A 16,044-nucleotide genomic window follows, 5' to 3' on the forward strand; every position below is an offset into this window, starting at 1 on the left:
TACTGCTTAGTACTTTTGGGGATCCCCTTTTATCCTAAGCTTTAACCTAAGTTTTTTCCTCATATAGAGGAAATAATTAGATAGAGGAGCCTGATTGAATGCTAGAGAAATACAGGGCATGCCGCTTGAAAGAGTAAATTCAGCCATATTATTTATTAGTGGATACCTTGGGACTTGAAGTCTAAGACCGTCTTGCTGTGTTTTGTTTTTTTTTATTCCTGTTACCTAGCAAATAAGTGTTTGTTGAATGAATAAATGAGGACATTTAATAAAATCTAATGGTAATAGTAACAATGTTTAATGAAAATAAAAAGAGTGATGAACTTTTGGAATCAATGCAAAAAGCAAATGAAAATGATCGGTGAGGAAATCTTGTGCACCCAGTGTAAGTATAATCACATCATCATCAGGAGCAAGTGTACATTAACTTCCCACCATGCAAAAATAACTATGCTATCTTCTTAGTCTAGAGAGCAAAGAATAGCCGTAATTCCTGTCCTGAGGGAGCTTACAAATTAATGGAGAAAACAATATACGAGCTTACTCAATAGAAATATTTGAAAACAGTTATCTACAGACTGGCGTGAGAAAGATGGCATGTCAGAAATTATGCTGGCAGGTTGGAGACTAGGTGGGGCTACTCAGGAAAATGAAATTCCTTATCATCAACTACTAATCACTGAGACTGATTCTCCCTGATCTTGGGAAGAAGAAGTTAAGACTGAAAATTAGTTTGCAATTGAGAAGAAATGAAGTTGAAGTGAAAATGAAGATCAATAATGAGGGTGGAGGCTAAGAAGGAAGTAGAAGCTGAGACTGAGGAATGACTAGGGCGTAGTCACCTCTACCTTCTGGGATATTTTTATAAAAGGGATGGTGAATGGATTTCCTTCTAGTACTTGAGTGCATTGAGCATATCACTCATCCTGTGATAAAAAAACTTTGTCCCCTCCCCCCGACCTAATCTACAACCTCCCATATTCTATGACCTTGAATGTGGTAATATACATAAAACATCTCTCGCAATGCCTGGCACATAGTAGGTACTCAGCAAATTGTGGCTGCCTTCCTCATATATTTGTCTGATGAATGCTTTTATGATAGCTCTACAGGTTTTCTTTTCTGTCTTTGTCTTTGTTAATTGTCCATGACTGTTGGTCCTTGTTCCAACTCTGCCGATGATTCACCATATGACCTTAGGCAAATCTCATGTTCTCTCCGAGCAATAAAATGGGGATAATGTCTGCCCAATATATCCCCAGGCTGGTTAGGAGGATAGTGCATGTGAAAGTACCATGAAATGCATCAAGTGCCCAGCAAATCTAAGGTATTAGGACTAAGCCCTATTTGTATCACTCCCTAAAATATTATGTCCATCACCCAGAGGTTGAGGTAAGGCTGGAGAAGACTGAGTTACTTAGGTGAACTAATTATTGCACACACACTCTGGGATGATTTCATCAGCTCTGTGGTGCTTCCATGGGGGAGATTTGCACACCAAGGATGTTTAACAGATCCCTTTAAATAAAATTTAAGTAAAATTAACCTGCAGTTACAATTTGAAGTTAAAAAAGCAGAGGGAATCAAATGGTTCACAAGTATTTATCAAGTAATCACAGACACCATTGTAAATAATCATATTATTATAAAAATGAACATAACCTCTCACTTCCAGGAGTTTGGAGGTGATCCCAAGTTGGTATAAAAGACAAGGCCACCAGTTATTAGCGCACATGCACACAGACACCCATAGTCAGAGACACAGAAAGGGTCATGCTTATTTTCAGTTTGAAAACTGATTCAAGACCTCAGGAAAATATTCTGTCAAATACCTCAAGGGGCTGGGGGAATAGACTGCGATAGACATAGAATTCAGTTTCTGTTCTTTACTCCCAAGCATGCTGAGAAAAAATTAATGGAGTTGATTTTTCCATGGGATAGTTACAGTCTGTTCATTTTGTTTTGTTTAACACCTTTATGCCACAAATTCATAGGGAATGGATACCAGCAACTCAGGTCCTTTCTGCTGGTTCTCATAAAAGTGAGCATCTCTCGGTGGAGCAGATTGGTACTTCACTGAATCCAGGTACCTTCCTCTTCGGCTTCCTTCTCTTTCTGAGCATTTTCCTTCACATGCCTCAGGAAGCTATCTCAGCACATGGAGTGCTTAATACGCTCAGCACATACATTAATTGTCTTGGCAAGAATCATGCCCCTAATTTGTTTGTTTATGATGATGCCAACAGCAAGCTGGGTAACACTGTAGGCTCTTCCAGTTTTGTCATGGTAACATTTGTGGGACGAGTGCCCATTCCCTAGATGTTGACAATATCACCTTTCTTGTAGATTCCCACGTATGTGACCCAAGAAACAACTCCATGCTTCCTTAAAAGACTTAAGAACATATCATTGGTTCCTATCCTCTTTCCCTTTGTGTTGGTCATTGTGGCAAATTACTGGAAGATGGTGGTTCTGGCCAAAAAAAAAAAAAAAAAGCAGATAAGGTTTCTACTTAGCTCATATGGTGAAAAAAAATCACATATGATTAAAAAACTATGCTTGAAAAGTCCTTAAATCAGCCATCAGGTAGAATAGCTGTGCCCGTACTTACACGCTTCTCTAAAGACATAGTTGGCCTCACCGGTTGAGGTATCTTTAAACCCCAGGATCACACTCACTGCACCACAGTGCTCACCTATGACAGGCACCTGGCAAATGAGACCACAGGCTCCAAGAGCAGACTCACCGCCCCGGCCTCACTTCCTCCAGGGCAGAATCATCCACACCAGCTAGCTGTTGCATTTTTAGTCCCAGCCCTCTACTCTGACAGATCCTATCTGCCTCTTTGCAGACAGGCAAGCCTGTTTCCAAAAAATCCCTTTGTAACAAATTGACATTATGGACATAGAGTCTACAAACAATAAAATACATCCATCTTAAGTACACAGTTTGATGAACTTGACAAATGTATACACTTATGTGACCACTGCCATATTAAAAGGATAGAACATTGCCATCACCCCAGAAATCTCTGTCATGCCCTTTGTAGTGAATCCCCACCGCTGACACTAGGCAACTATTGATACACTTCTCCTTTCTACAATTTTCTAGAATTTCATATAAATGGAATCATACAATATGTACTCTTCTTGAAAATGACCCATTTAAACAAGAGTTTAAGTCTTTCATAGAAATATAATAATTGGGGCACTCCTGGGTGGCTCAGTTGGTTGAGCATCCAACTTTGGCTCAGATCATGATCTCACACATCAAGTGAGCTTGGGCACTGCATCAGGTAAGCTCAGGCCCTGCTCTAGGCTCCACACTCTCTCTCCCTCTCTCTCATCCTCTTTCTCTCTCTCTGCACTTTGGGGGATTCTCTCTCTCTCTCTCTCTCTCTCTCTCTCTCTCCCCCCTGCTCACTCGCACTCTCTCATTCTCAAAAATAAACACATTAGATTAAAATTAAAAAATAAAAGAAATACAATAATTGTTATAGGTGGTGAAGCCTTTGAATGTAACTTAAAGGGAAAAGGAACAAAGTCTGGAAATAAATGAGGGAATCTGCTCTATAAATATGGGCTGAATCCTTTAAGATATGGAATCATCTAATAATTAAACTCAGGGGACCTCAATAAGACCAATTTCAGAAGAAGGATGGTTTGGGATGGACTTTGGGGAAGATGAAGGCAGATGAAAAACATTTGGAAGGATGTGGAGGAAGAAAGGAGGTAAAGTAGAAAATGCCTGGAAATCAGTGTCAGACCTTATTTTCAGTCCTGATTTTGTCACTAAGAAGCCACACGACTTTAGGCAGTCCAAGTGCCCACTCCATTATCCTGATGTCCTTGTCTGTATAATAAAGGCATCAGACTACAGACATGATTTCTGAGTAGCTACATTATTCGATGTAAGTTTCATGAAGGCAGGGACTTTGTCTTTTACTGCGGTGACCCCAGCACCTAGAAAAATACTAGAACTTGATAAATATTTTTTGAATGAATGAATAATCTCAGGTCTTTTCTAGCTCTGACATCCTGCCACTTTGGGCAGAATCGCCTGATACGGTGTTTGTTCCTCAGCCCCTGCCAGCCCCTGATAGCAACTGGGTCCCAGTCTTGGCCCAAACTACCTCTTTGCCACACAACCCATGTACATGCAAAACCTAAAGATTAATCCTGCCCATCCATTAAAAGCCATTGCGACAAACACTTCCCATTTACTCAAAGGGGAAAATGGCCTCCAGCCTCTCAGGAGAGCCAATGGTAGAGGACAAAATGAGGAAAGATCTGACCCTATAATTTCTAGCAGTAAAATTCTTGACTTATGAGTCTTCTAATGGAGTACACTTAGTGGACAAATGAGGCTGAAAGGTCAGGTGTGAGACCTTCCAGAGTTAAGATGATTGTAAGCATAGTTTTCTTTGGCTTAACAGCTTTCATTCTAAAAGTTCAGTGGCCTCTGTCACAGGGCAAACTGCCTTATCCCAAAGGTTGTAAACTCAAGTGCCTTCAGCGACTGGATGATTACTCGCTGAAGGGGCCTGGGACTGTGCCAATACAGAATGTGAGAAGTAAGAGTGGTGACCTGGACAGGGCATGCTCAAACTTAAAAAAAAAAAAAATTCCAATTCAATTTTTTATATGTTGTTTGGCAAAAATATTTCTTCCAGTGGACACCTGGGTGGTTCAGTCAGTTAAGCACTGGATTCTTGACACTGTTCAGGTCATGATTTCACAGTTTGTGGGTTCGAGCCCCATGTTGAGCTCCATGGTGATAGTGAGGAGCCTGCTTGGGATTCTCTCTCTCCTCTCTCTCTGCTCCTCCCCAGCTCTCTCTCTCTCTCTCTCTCTCTCTCTCTCTCTCTCTCAAAATAAATAAACTTTAAAAAGTATTTATTTATTTTGAGAGAGACAAAGACAGTGCCAGCAGGGAGGGACAGAGAGAGAGGGAGAGAGAGAATCCCAAACAGGATCTGTGCTGCCAGCACAGAGCCAGATGTGGGGCTTGAACCCACGAAACTGAGATCATGACCTGAGCCGAAACCAAGAGTCAGATGCTCAACCAACTGAGCTACCCAGGTCCCCCTCAAAATAAATAAATAAACATTTAAAAAAAGACTTTAAAGAATATATTGCTTCCACAATTAGGCCTCTGGGTTGCCAATTTGCAGTCCAGGTGTTACCTCATGATTATACTCATAATAGAGTTGAATGAACACTTCTTGAAGTACTAAACTGTAGTGATAGACCAGGATTTTATTGGGCTGAAAAATATGATGGACTGAGTCCCTTTTATCATCTCTTCTCTCCACCTTGCTTCCCAGTAAAGTGCCTGTTCCAATGTTGGCTCTTCATTCATTTCCACACTTTCAGCCTGGCTGTCTTGAAGCAAACCTGGCTTCAGTGGGTTCAAACCCCTCCAGCTCTCATCTGCCATGCTCTCTCACATCCTCCCTCCCTCCTCAGCAGGGCAGAAGCTGGGCCATTTTATTCTCCATTCCTTCATCGCTTCCATGATTCTTGACCCCAGCATCCCATCTCTCTCTTCTGTAACATTCCAAGTTCATGCTTCTCTTTCTACTAGAAAAACTACCCAGTAGACCTATTCACATAGATATTAATGACTCAGTATCTTACTCCTCTAAGAATGTTTAATTTCAAAGGGGGCATTGGGGCAATATCAAATGCAAAGGAATATTCCCAGGCAATAAAGAAAAAAAAAACCTAATATTTGGCCAGTTGACCTTCCAGGTGACCCTCAGATCACATTACCACTTTCACCTCAACAGTGGAGTAAAGACCATGAAGAGTCAAGTAAACCTTCTGTGAGGAAGTATGAAGAACAAAGCTGAATTGGCAGAAGGTTTAGTAGCTCTTTGCTTAGGTTCACATTCCCGTTTTGCTTCTAATACTAGAAGATCTTGGGCAAATTACTTAATCTATCTATGCCTCAGTTTCCCCATCTCTAAGATGGCGATAATAACAGCACCTACCTCATAGGTTGCTGTGAGAGTTAAAAGAGTTAATACATCCAAAGTCCAAGAAAGCTTGTACATATTAAGAATCCAATGACCATTAGCTATTATTGTCTGCAAATTGGGAGCAGTACATACTTTATAGATTTGGAGAATTAGAAGGGAACCTGCATTAAGACAGGTAACATCATACTTAGCACACAGTAAATGCTCCATAAATTCCTATGGTTGTTACAAGTTGTGATAGGCTGAATTATGGCCATCAAAAATATCCAGGGCCTAATCTCTGAAACCTGTGAATGTTACTTTATATGACAAAAGAGACTTTGTAGGATCTTGAAATGGGGAGATTATTCTGGATTACCCAGATGGGCCTTCAATGTAATCACAAGTGTCCTGTAAGAACCCAATTCAAAAATGAGGAAAGGACTTGAATAGACATTTTCCCAAAGAAGATATTTAAATGGCCCATAAGCACCTTGCTCAATAGCATTGATCATTTATGGAAATGCAAATCAAAACTGCGGCGGTGAGATACCACCTCACTCACACCCATCAAAACAATAGAAACAAGTGTTGGCAAGGATGTGGGAAAAAGGAATCTCTTGTACACTGTTGGTGAGAATGTAAAATGGTATAGCTGCTATGGAAAACAGTCTGATTGTTCCTCAAAAAAAAAAAAATAAGAACAGAGGGGTGCCTGGGTGGCTCAGTTGGTTAAGTGATCGACCCTTGCTTTCGGCTCAGGTCATGATCTCGGAATCGTGGGATCTGCGCTCGCCATGGAGCCTGCTTACGATTCTCTCCCTCTCCCTCTGCCTGTCCCCTGCTTGCGTGTGTACTCTCTCTCATTCAAAAATTAATTAATTAATTAATTAAAGTAAAATAGCATCACCATATGATCCAAGCCCACTTCTAGATATATACTCAAAAGAACTGAAAGCAGAGTGTCAAAGAGATACCTGCACACCCATGTTCACAGCAGCGTCATTCACAGTAACTAAAACGTGGAAGCAACCCAAGTGTCCATTGACAGATGAATGGATAAGCCAAATGTGGTTTACACATACAATGGAATATTATTCAGCCTTTAAAGGAAGGAAATTTTGACACATACTATAACACGGATGAACCTTGAGGACATTACGCGGAGTGAAATAAGCCAGTCACAGAACGATAAATACCGTATGATTCTCCTTCCATAAGCTACTTGGAGTAGTTGAATTCATACAGACAGAAAGTAGAATGGTGGTTGCCAGGGGCTGGGAGAAGCAGGAAATGGAGAGTTCGTGTTTAATGAGTATGGAGTTTTATGAGATGAAAAGAGATATAGAGATGGATGGTGGTGATGGTTTCACAGCATTATAAATGTATTTAATCCCACTGAACTCTACACTTAAAATGATTAAGATGGCAAACTATATTATGTGTATTTTACCACGATAAAAAAAATGAGGGAAAAGAAGGAGGCAGAGGGAGATTTGACCACGGAGCAAAGGCAAAGGCAAGCAGATGGAGAGAGAGAGAAGATGCCATACCTGCTGGCTTTGAGGATGGAGAAAGGGGCTGCGAGCCAAGAAAGGCCTCCCACCCAGCACCAGAGCTGCAAGACACAAGGACTGGGTTATCCTCTGGGGCCTCCAGAAGGCACCAGCCCTCCTGGAATTTTGGTTTTAGCTCCATAAGACTCAGTTCAGACTTCTGGTTTCCAGAAATCTAAAAGAATACATTTCTATTGTTTAAAGCCACTAACTTTGTAGTTTGTTAAGTAGCTATAGGAAATTAATACAGACTGCTTATTTTATCCTGAGTCTTTTCTATAGCCTAGCATGATCTTCAGGGAAGTCAGAGGGATACAAATCCATAGAGATAAACAGAAATATTAGCACTCTTTAAGGGAAACTCATTCTCATACCTCTCTTGACCACTGGGGGTACCCCCATTAAACCTTCTTTTGCCCTGGGTTTGGAAGGAGGGAAAGGAGCTAATAATCTATTTGTAGCAGTATGAGAGTCAACAGCCAAAATTATCATTTTTGTAGTTAAGAAAAAAAAAAACAATAGAGTTTGTTACTTCTTTTTTAAATGCATCAGCAGGGCCAGTAGAGAAGGTCTGGAAAATGACAGCTAAGATTAGCTTCCAACCTCCCCACCGAGACCTTGAGTGGCTGTCAGCTCTGCAGGGAACAGCAGCAAACCCTCACGCAAATGGCCTATAAAAAAGGCCTTGTCAGAGGCACCTTGACCTGCCAGGGTTTCTGTGGTACTCGGATTCCCAGTGGCCCTCCCAGGGTTACGCTCCCTCGCATGATGTATTTCCCCTGCCTTTTTTAGAGCTGCATTATGCTTGCTTCAGGAAACAGCCTCTTCCTTCTCATAAACACAGCCTTGGGTTCCTGACCAAGCACCCTGCCACTCCACAGCTCCTTGTCCATCCATCACACTTTGCTGTCACCCTGGCCGCGATTGTGGAGAACTGGTCTAATTCCAGAGGTGAGCCCAGGGTGGGGAGAAGGAAGGGGAAAGCCCTGGGAGCAGCTAAGGGTCACACACACCCCAGTTCCAGCCTGTTGATGACTTCCCTGGAAGCTGACTAGCCGGCACAGTGAGCAAGCCTTTCCGATGACACAGTGGGTATGATGGAAAATTCTTGATAAGGTCACCACCAGAGCCTGGCTTGGCGTCTCTACTCCCTCAGCTGTGTGTGCAGTGCCCAGGCATAGGACAAAACAGAAACCTTATGGAGAGACTGGGGAGACACAGTGGAAAGCCCTGGCTCCTTGTCAAGTGGAAATGGCTAAGCGTGGGATTTGAAGGGTCAACATGCCCACCCCCCCTGCCAAATATATGCTCCATTGGCTCTGGCAGTGTGTGTGGAATTCCCACCAAGGGCTTAAAAAGTGCTTACATTTATTAAGTGCTTATTATCTGCCAGACTGTATTCTCAGTGCCTCATTTCATTTCACCACCACCCTTTAAGTGGGTACCATTATTGCCTCATTTTACAGGGGAAATCAGGGCTCAGAAATGTTAAGTAAGTTGCCAAAGGTCACAGAGCTGGTAAGTCATGGAACTGAGATTCAAGCTGGTATAGCCCAGTGTCCACACTTTCCAACATTTTGCCATCCTGCTCTTCAGGGGCAGTTAAACATTGAAGTCAGGACTTCTCCCTACCATGATTTCACCCCTGGAGTTGGGCCAGCTCTCTGCAATCACAGCCAAGGGCATTGAGGGCACCCCTAGAGTGCTGAAAATGTTCTATATCAGGATGTAGATAGTGGCTACCCAGGCACATCCTGCACAAAAATTCATTAAGTTGTACACTTGTATGCACTGTCCTATGTGAATGTCATACCTTATTTAAACACACACACACACACACATTATCTTTCTCTCCTCTCTCTCCTATCTCTTCTCTTTCTCTTCTTTCCCTCTCTTCTCCCTCTCCCTATTTCCCTCTCTCATTCCCTCCCTTTCATTATTACCAGGACTATGGTAGTATAAATATTTTGAAGCATACAAACTATGTAGGACATAGGGGGTGAGGGGCAAAGAACTTTGTTTTATAACCTCTTGCCAGTACTTTTATTTAGGAGGAAGGTAGTTTAAATGAACAACGATAGCAGATTTGAATGTAATATGTACTTGCAAGAGAACAGAAGCTGAGACTTGGCACTGGAGGGAGACAGAAAGGAGTGTCCCATTACTTTGTCCTGGTTTGAGCCAGTGACCCCTTATGTATCCAGAGGAGCATAAGGTGATGGAGTGATACATGTTTATTTTATCCATACTTCAACCCATTCACAACCCTTTAACCTGATGCTTCCTTTCCCTAAACTACTCAACTCAGTAATGAACGCTCAGCTCTCAACACATCCTATGACCTTTCTCAGTTCTCATCCTCCTCCACCATCCTATAACCTTTGATCTGTTCATAAGCCCTGCCTTCCTTGGTGGGACTCTTCATCAGACTTTGGTGACATTACACCATCTCGCTATCATCCTCTTCTTTGATGCTTCTTCTCTGTCTCCTTCATTTGTTGTTGGTTTTCTCCTTCCTTCTCCTGATGACCCTATATTTGACCTCATCCTTGGCACTCTCCTCTTCTCACTCTCCACTGTCTCTATCCATCTCCTGCCATGACCTCTACCTACCATTATCTCTACTTCAGTGATTCCTAACTTTACAGGCTAATAGTTTCCTTTCCTGACCTGCAACCCTGAATCTCCAAATGACCACTCGACACCTTTATCTAGATGTTTTCCAAAGGTAATATGTCAAAGTCAACAGTACTGTCATCCTTTCTCCAAAATCAACTCCAAACACAAATTCTTCCTTTCATCAAGCTCAAGCCTTGGCATCTTCTCTGATGCCTCTTCCTCTTCCCCAGCATCCAGTAAATCCCCAAAACCATTTAGCTGTCCCTTTGCATAATCTCCCCAAACTGCTTCCTCCCCTAAGAACCTCATGCGTTTGCCACCCACTCCAGATGGAACAGGGAGAAACTGATCTTTGGAAAGGTGGTTCTTTCCCCAAATATCTTCCTCCAGAGCCCAGAATCCCACACTACCGACTCATCACTGTGTGTAAAGCCATCACTCCTCTTAGGGTCCTTTTTTAAGATACAAAACTCCTGGGGGGGAGAACATTTGATTTTGAAGTAAAAAGATGAGTTTGAATTCCTGTGCATTAGTGTGTAGCCTCTAGCAAGTTCTCAACTTCATGGAACCTTGGTTTTATGGTCTATGAAATAAGAAGATTAAGGTTTTCCCTAAGTACTTTGCAGAGAATGTTCCCTTGAGAAAAAATCTTACATGCTTTTCATTATTTATTGTTTCTTTTTAGGTTCCCAGCCACTTTGTGTGAATGGTTTTGTAGGATCCCTAGAAAAAGGACAAAAGTGCTGTGTACCTCAGGACAATGAGCTTGCTTGTGTCTACCATTTTGCTTCAGGGAAGCCCTATAATTCTGTTGTGTAGATTATAGATAAATAATGTAACATCACGTAATTACACATATAACATCACATAATTATTTATATATATGTATGTATGTGTGTGTGTGTGTGTGTGTGTGTGTATACACACACACACACACACACACACACACACAAACATATAAAACCACCTAGAATAATAACAGATTAAGGAGAGAACTGAGGAAGAATGGTTTTACTAAAATCTAGAAAAACGAGGGTCCCTGGGTGGCTCAGTTGGTTGAACCATTGACTCTTGATTTTGGCTCAGGTCATGATCTCATGGTTCATGGGATCAAGCCCCATGTCAGGCTCTGTACTGACAGCGCAGAGCCTGTTTGGGATTCTCTCTTTCCCTCTCTATCTGTCCCTCCCCTGCACGCACACACTCTCTCTCAAAGTAAATAAACACTTTTTAAAAATCAGAAAAACATATATAGGGTAAAATTTCATAATGGCCAAGAAGTATGTTTAAATACTTAGCAAAGAAAAAGAAACAAATGGAGTGAAATGGGAAAATGTTAATAATTTGTAAATCTAGGCAGTGTGTATGTGTATGTTCATTATGATATTCTACTTTTACATGTTTCAAATTTTTATTAAAAAGTGTTAATGTGTTGGGGCACCCAGGAGGCTCAGTTGGTTAAGTGTCCGACTTCAGCTCAGGTCATGATCTCATGGTTAGTGAGTTCGAGCCCCACATCGGGCTCTGTGCTGTCAGCATGGAGCCTGGAGCCTGCTTCAGATTCTGTGTCTCCCTGTCTCTCTGCTCCTCCCCTACTCACACTCTGTCTCTGTCTCTGTCTCTCTCTCAAAAATAAACATTTAAAAATTTTTTAATTGTTAATGCATTAAAGACAGAGAAGGAAGTAATAATACAGAAAGAGTTCATCATATGATACTAACTTTAAAAAGTGAGTTAAGGGGCACCTGGGTGGCTTGGTCGGTTAAGCGTCCGACTTCGGCTCAGGTCACGATCTCGCGGTCGGTGGGTTCGAGCCCCGCGTCGGGCTCTGTGCTGACAGCTCAGAGCCTGGAGCCTGTTTCAGATTCTGTGTCTCCCTCTCTCTGTGACCCTCCCCCGTTCATGCTCTGTCTCTCTCTGTCTCAAAAATAAATAAACGTTAAAAAAAATTTTTTTAAAAAAATAAAAAGTGAGTTAAGAAACAGAGTGTATGTTACCATATTTATTCCAAAAAAAAAAGAAAAAGAAGAAGATAAAGGAGTATAAATTATAACATTGGCAGTAAATTTCCCCCAAGATTGTAGCTTGGTTGTTGCTGGGTGAGATTATGATTATTTCTTTTAATTGTCTAATTTTGTTTTTCCGTACTTTGCAAATTGTACTTAGCGATCATTTATTCTTTGTATAATTATACTGTGGAAAACATTATTTAAAAATAAACAAATAAAGGGGCACCTGGGTGGCTCAGTCAGTTGTGTCCACCTCTTGATTTAGGCTTAGGTCATGATCTCCCAGTTCATGGGATCAAGCCCCACATGGAGCTCTGGACTGACAGCACAGACCCTGGTTGAGATTCTCTCTCCCCCTCTCTCTCTGCCCTTCCCCCACTCGCACGAGTGTGCTCTCTCTCAAAAATAAATAAATAAACATTTTTAAAAAATAAAAAATAATTGGGGAACCTGGCTGGCTCAGATAGTAGAGCATGTGACTCTTGATCTCAGTATTGTGAGTTCGAGCCCCATGCTGGGCATAGCATTTACTTTAAAAAAGAAAAAAATAATGAAAGAAAAAAAGAAAGAAAGAAAGAAAGAAAGAAAGAAAGAAAGAAAGAAAGAAAGAAAGCCGGTCTTCTTTTTTTTTTTTTAAGGTGGAATAACATTCCATTGTATGTATATACTATATTATCTTTATCCATTTGTAACTGCTGATAGACATTTGGGATGTTTCCATATTTTGGCTGTTGTGAACAAAGCAAAGTAGCCATTTTCATATATTTGGTTAGAGTTATTTTTACCTTTTTAATGTATAATTTGGCAATTAAAATTCTAAATGTTTATAGCCTATTTTAAAAAATAAAAAAAAAAACAGAAATTTAAAAGAAGGTGAGGAAAAGACCAGCAAATAAAACCTTCAAAAGAAAAAGTAGAGATGAAATATTCCGCCTCAATAATGAGTTGACAGGGGCGCCTGGGTGGCTCAGTCGGTTAAGCGTCTGACTTCGGCTCAGGTCATGATCTCACGGTCCGTGAGTTCAAGCCCCGCGTCGGGCTCTGTGCTGACAGCTCAGAGCCTGGAGCCTGTTTCAGATTCTGTGTCTCCCTCTCTCTCTCTCTGACCCTCCCCTGTTCATGCTGTCTCTCTCTGTCTCAAAAATAAATAAACGTTAAAAAAAAAAATTTAAAAAAAAATAATGAGTTGACAGAAAGCACTATGGTTTATTCACACAATGGAATACTATGTTAAACTGTAGAATGCTACCACCTGTGCAACAGGCAAAAAGGAAGAAAAAAGAATGTGTATGTACACAAAATATTTCTGAAAGATACTTTTTTTTTTAAATGTTTATTTATTTTCCAGACAGAGAGAGACAGAGCATGAACGGGGGAGGGTCAGAGAGAGGGAGACACAGAATCTGAAACAGGCTCCAGGCTCTGAGCTGTCAGTACAGAGCCCGACGCGGGGCTCGAACTCACAGACCGCGAGATCATGACCTGAGCCGAAGTCGGCCGCCCAACCGACTAAGCCACCCAGGCGCCCCAAGATACTTTTTTTTTTTTAAAGGTACATTTTAAAAGCATGTAGCACTGGTTGCTGCTAGACAAGGACACTGGGAGCTGGGGCACACTGCAAAAGAAGAGACTCATACATCTTGAAATTTGAAAAATGTGAATTTAATACCCGTTCATAATATAATGAAACAGAGAGAGAGGGAGAGAGAGAGAGAGAGAGAGAGAGAGAGAGAGAGAATGTGGCACCAAGTCAGTACATTACCAGGTAAGGGAAATTATTAAAGAAAGAACAACCACAATAGCATCAAAAATAATTTTAGAAGCTTCTGATTCCTATTTTTTACTATGATTTTACCAATGGAGGCTACTGGGAATAACAACACTCTGTACTGACTTACTGTATGGCATGGGTTTTAATGATGGGTTTGGAAATTGGGGTTCTAGCTTTGAATTGTCCCTGGTGAGGCAACAGGAGGTAAGATGTTCCTCCACCATTTTTTCTTGTAATCGCACTATCATCTGCTCCTCCAGGACCAAGTCCTTCCCAAATGTTCAGAACTTTACCGCAGAGGCAAAACCTAATGAGGCAACTTGTGTACAGCTTGCTTTGATGCCCTGATCACCTCTGAAATCCCTCAAGATCCAGACTTCTGGGAGTTCTCTCTTCCCCTGGGAGATGTGTGCTCAAGGATCCAAGCTATCCATGCATTAGGTCAAGCAAACATGGCTCAGAGAATGTTTACTGGATCAAATACAGGGTGACTAGCTCAGCACATGTCAGGCTTGAATTAGTTCTAAAGTGACTTCCAATTTTGACCTTCTGCTGTTATGGTAATCTAGGAGTCTCTTCATTACACCCAGGTGATTAAAGAGTTAGCTGAACATTTAGGATGTAGATAATTTTAATTTTAATTGATTTTTTGCATCCTTTTTTCATGTCTGACTCCTTTCTGAAATGAAAATTAGATGTCAAATACAGAATTTAACCTCCCACCATAGTACTACCTTTGTTTGTGCTTTAGTTTTTTGTTTTTTGTTTTTTTTTTACCTCCCAATTGGAAGAGTAGGGACAGATAACAGAATCAAGAAAACTGAATCCCAAGCTAGCAGTGGAGGAAGATGAGAACCAATCCAGTTTATACCACAGAATCCCTCAAAATCTCAGAACGGGCAGCATTAGGTAGGACACTGGAAGATTCTTCCCTGAGAATTTGACCAGCCCAAGAGGAAATACCTCAAGATTTTTACACGGGACCTCTGTAACAGACAGCTCACCCAGATCACTGCGATGGTGAAGCTCACTGTCCAAAACTCCACTCCTCTCAGAAGCTCCGATCAGCATCTTAGGTGCCCATTCCTAATCACCACCATTTAAGCATGACCAGACACCTGAGGAAAGCCATTGTTGTGAAATGCAAAGACCAAAACATAAACCAAAGAGCCAAACAAACAAACCTAAAGCAGAAAAAAAAAATGTAACTTGGTAGAAACAGCAGTTATGCAGACAAAAGAAAACACAACAAAACAAGATTATCAATATTACCTTCAGAGAAATAAGAAAATAGATTGCAATCATGAAATAAGAATGGATGTGTGTTTCAACAAAGAATATTCAGAGGACAAAATTAAAAGGAACTCTTGAGAATTAAAAGCATAAATAAAAGCAATGATGAAAAGCCAAGCTATTTCAAGAAAATTCACAGAAATGTAAACTGGTGCAGCCACTCAGGAAAACAGTGTGGAGTTCCTCAAAAAATTAAAAATAGAATTACCCTACAACCCAGCAATAGTGCTACTAGGAATTCATCCAAAGGGTACAGGAGTGCTGATCATAGGGGCACCCGTACCCCAATGTCTATATCAGTGCTATCAACAATAGGCAAATCATGGAAAAAGCCCAAATGTCCATCAACTGATGAAAAGATAAAGATGTGGTATATATATATATATATATATATATATATATATATATATATATATGATGGAATACTACTTGGCAATGAAAAAGAATGAAATCTTGCCATTTGCAACAATGTGAATGGAACTGGAGAGTCTTATACTAAGTGAAATAAGTCAGTCATAGCAAGACAGATATCATATGTTTTCACTCATATATGGAATTTGAGAAACTTAACAGAGGACCATGGGGCAAAGGAAAGGAAAAAATAGTTACAGAGAGGGAGGCAAACCATAAAAGACTCTTAAATACAGATAAAAAACTGAGGATTGATGGGAGTGGGGGGGAAATGGGTGATGGGAATTGAGGATGGCACTTGTTGGGATGAGCACTGGGTGTTGAATGTAAGTGAGGAATCATGGGAATCTACTCCCGAAGCCAAGAGCACACTCTATGGTAGCTAACTTGACAATAAATTACATATATTAAAAAAAGTCCCAG

Source organism: Panthera tigris, chromosome D2 (genome assembly GCF_018350195.1).
Source record: "Panthera tigris isolate Pti1 chromosome D2, P.tigris_Pti1_mat1.1, whole genome shotgun sequence".
In the NCBI taxonomy this organism is placed as follows: Eukaryota; Metazoa; Chordata; class Mammalia; order Carnivora; family Felidae; genus Panthera; species Panthera tigris.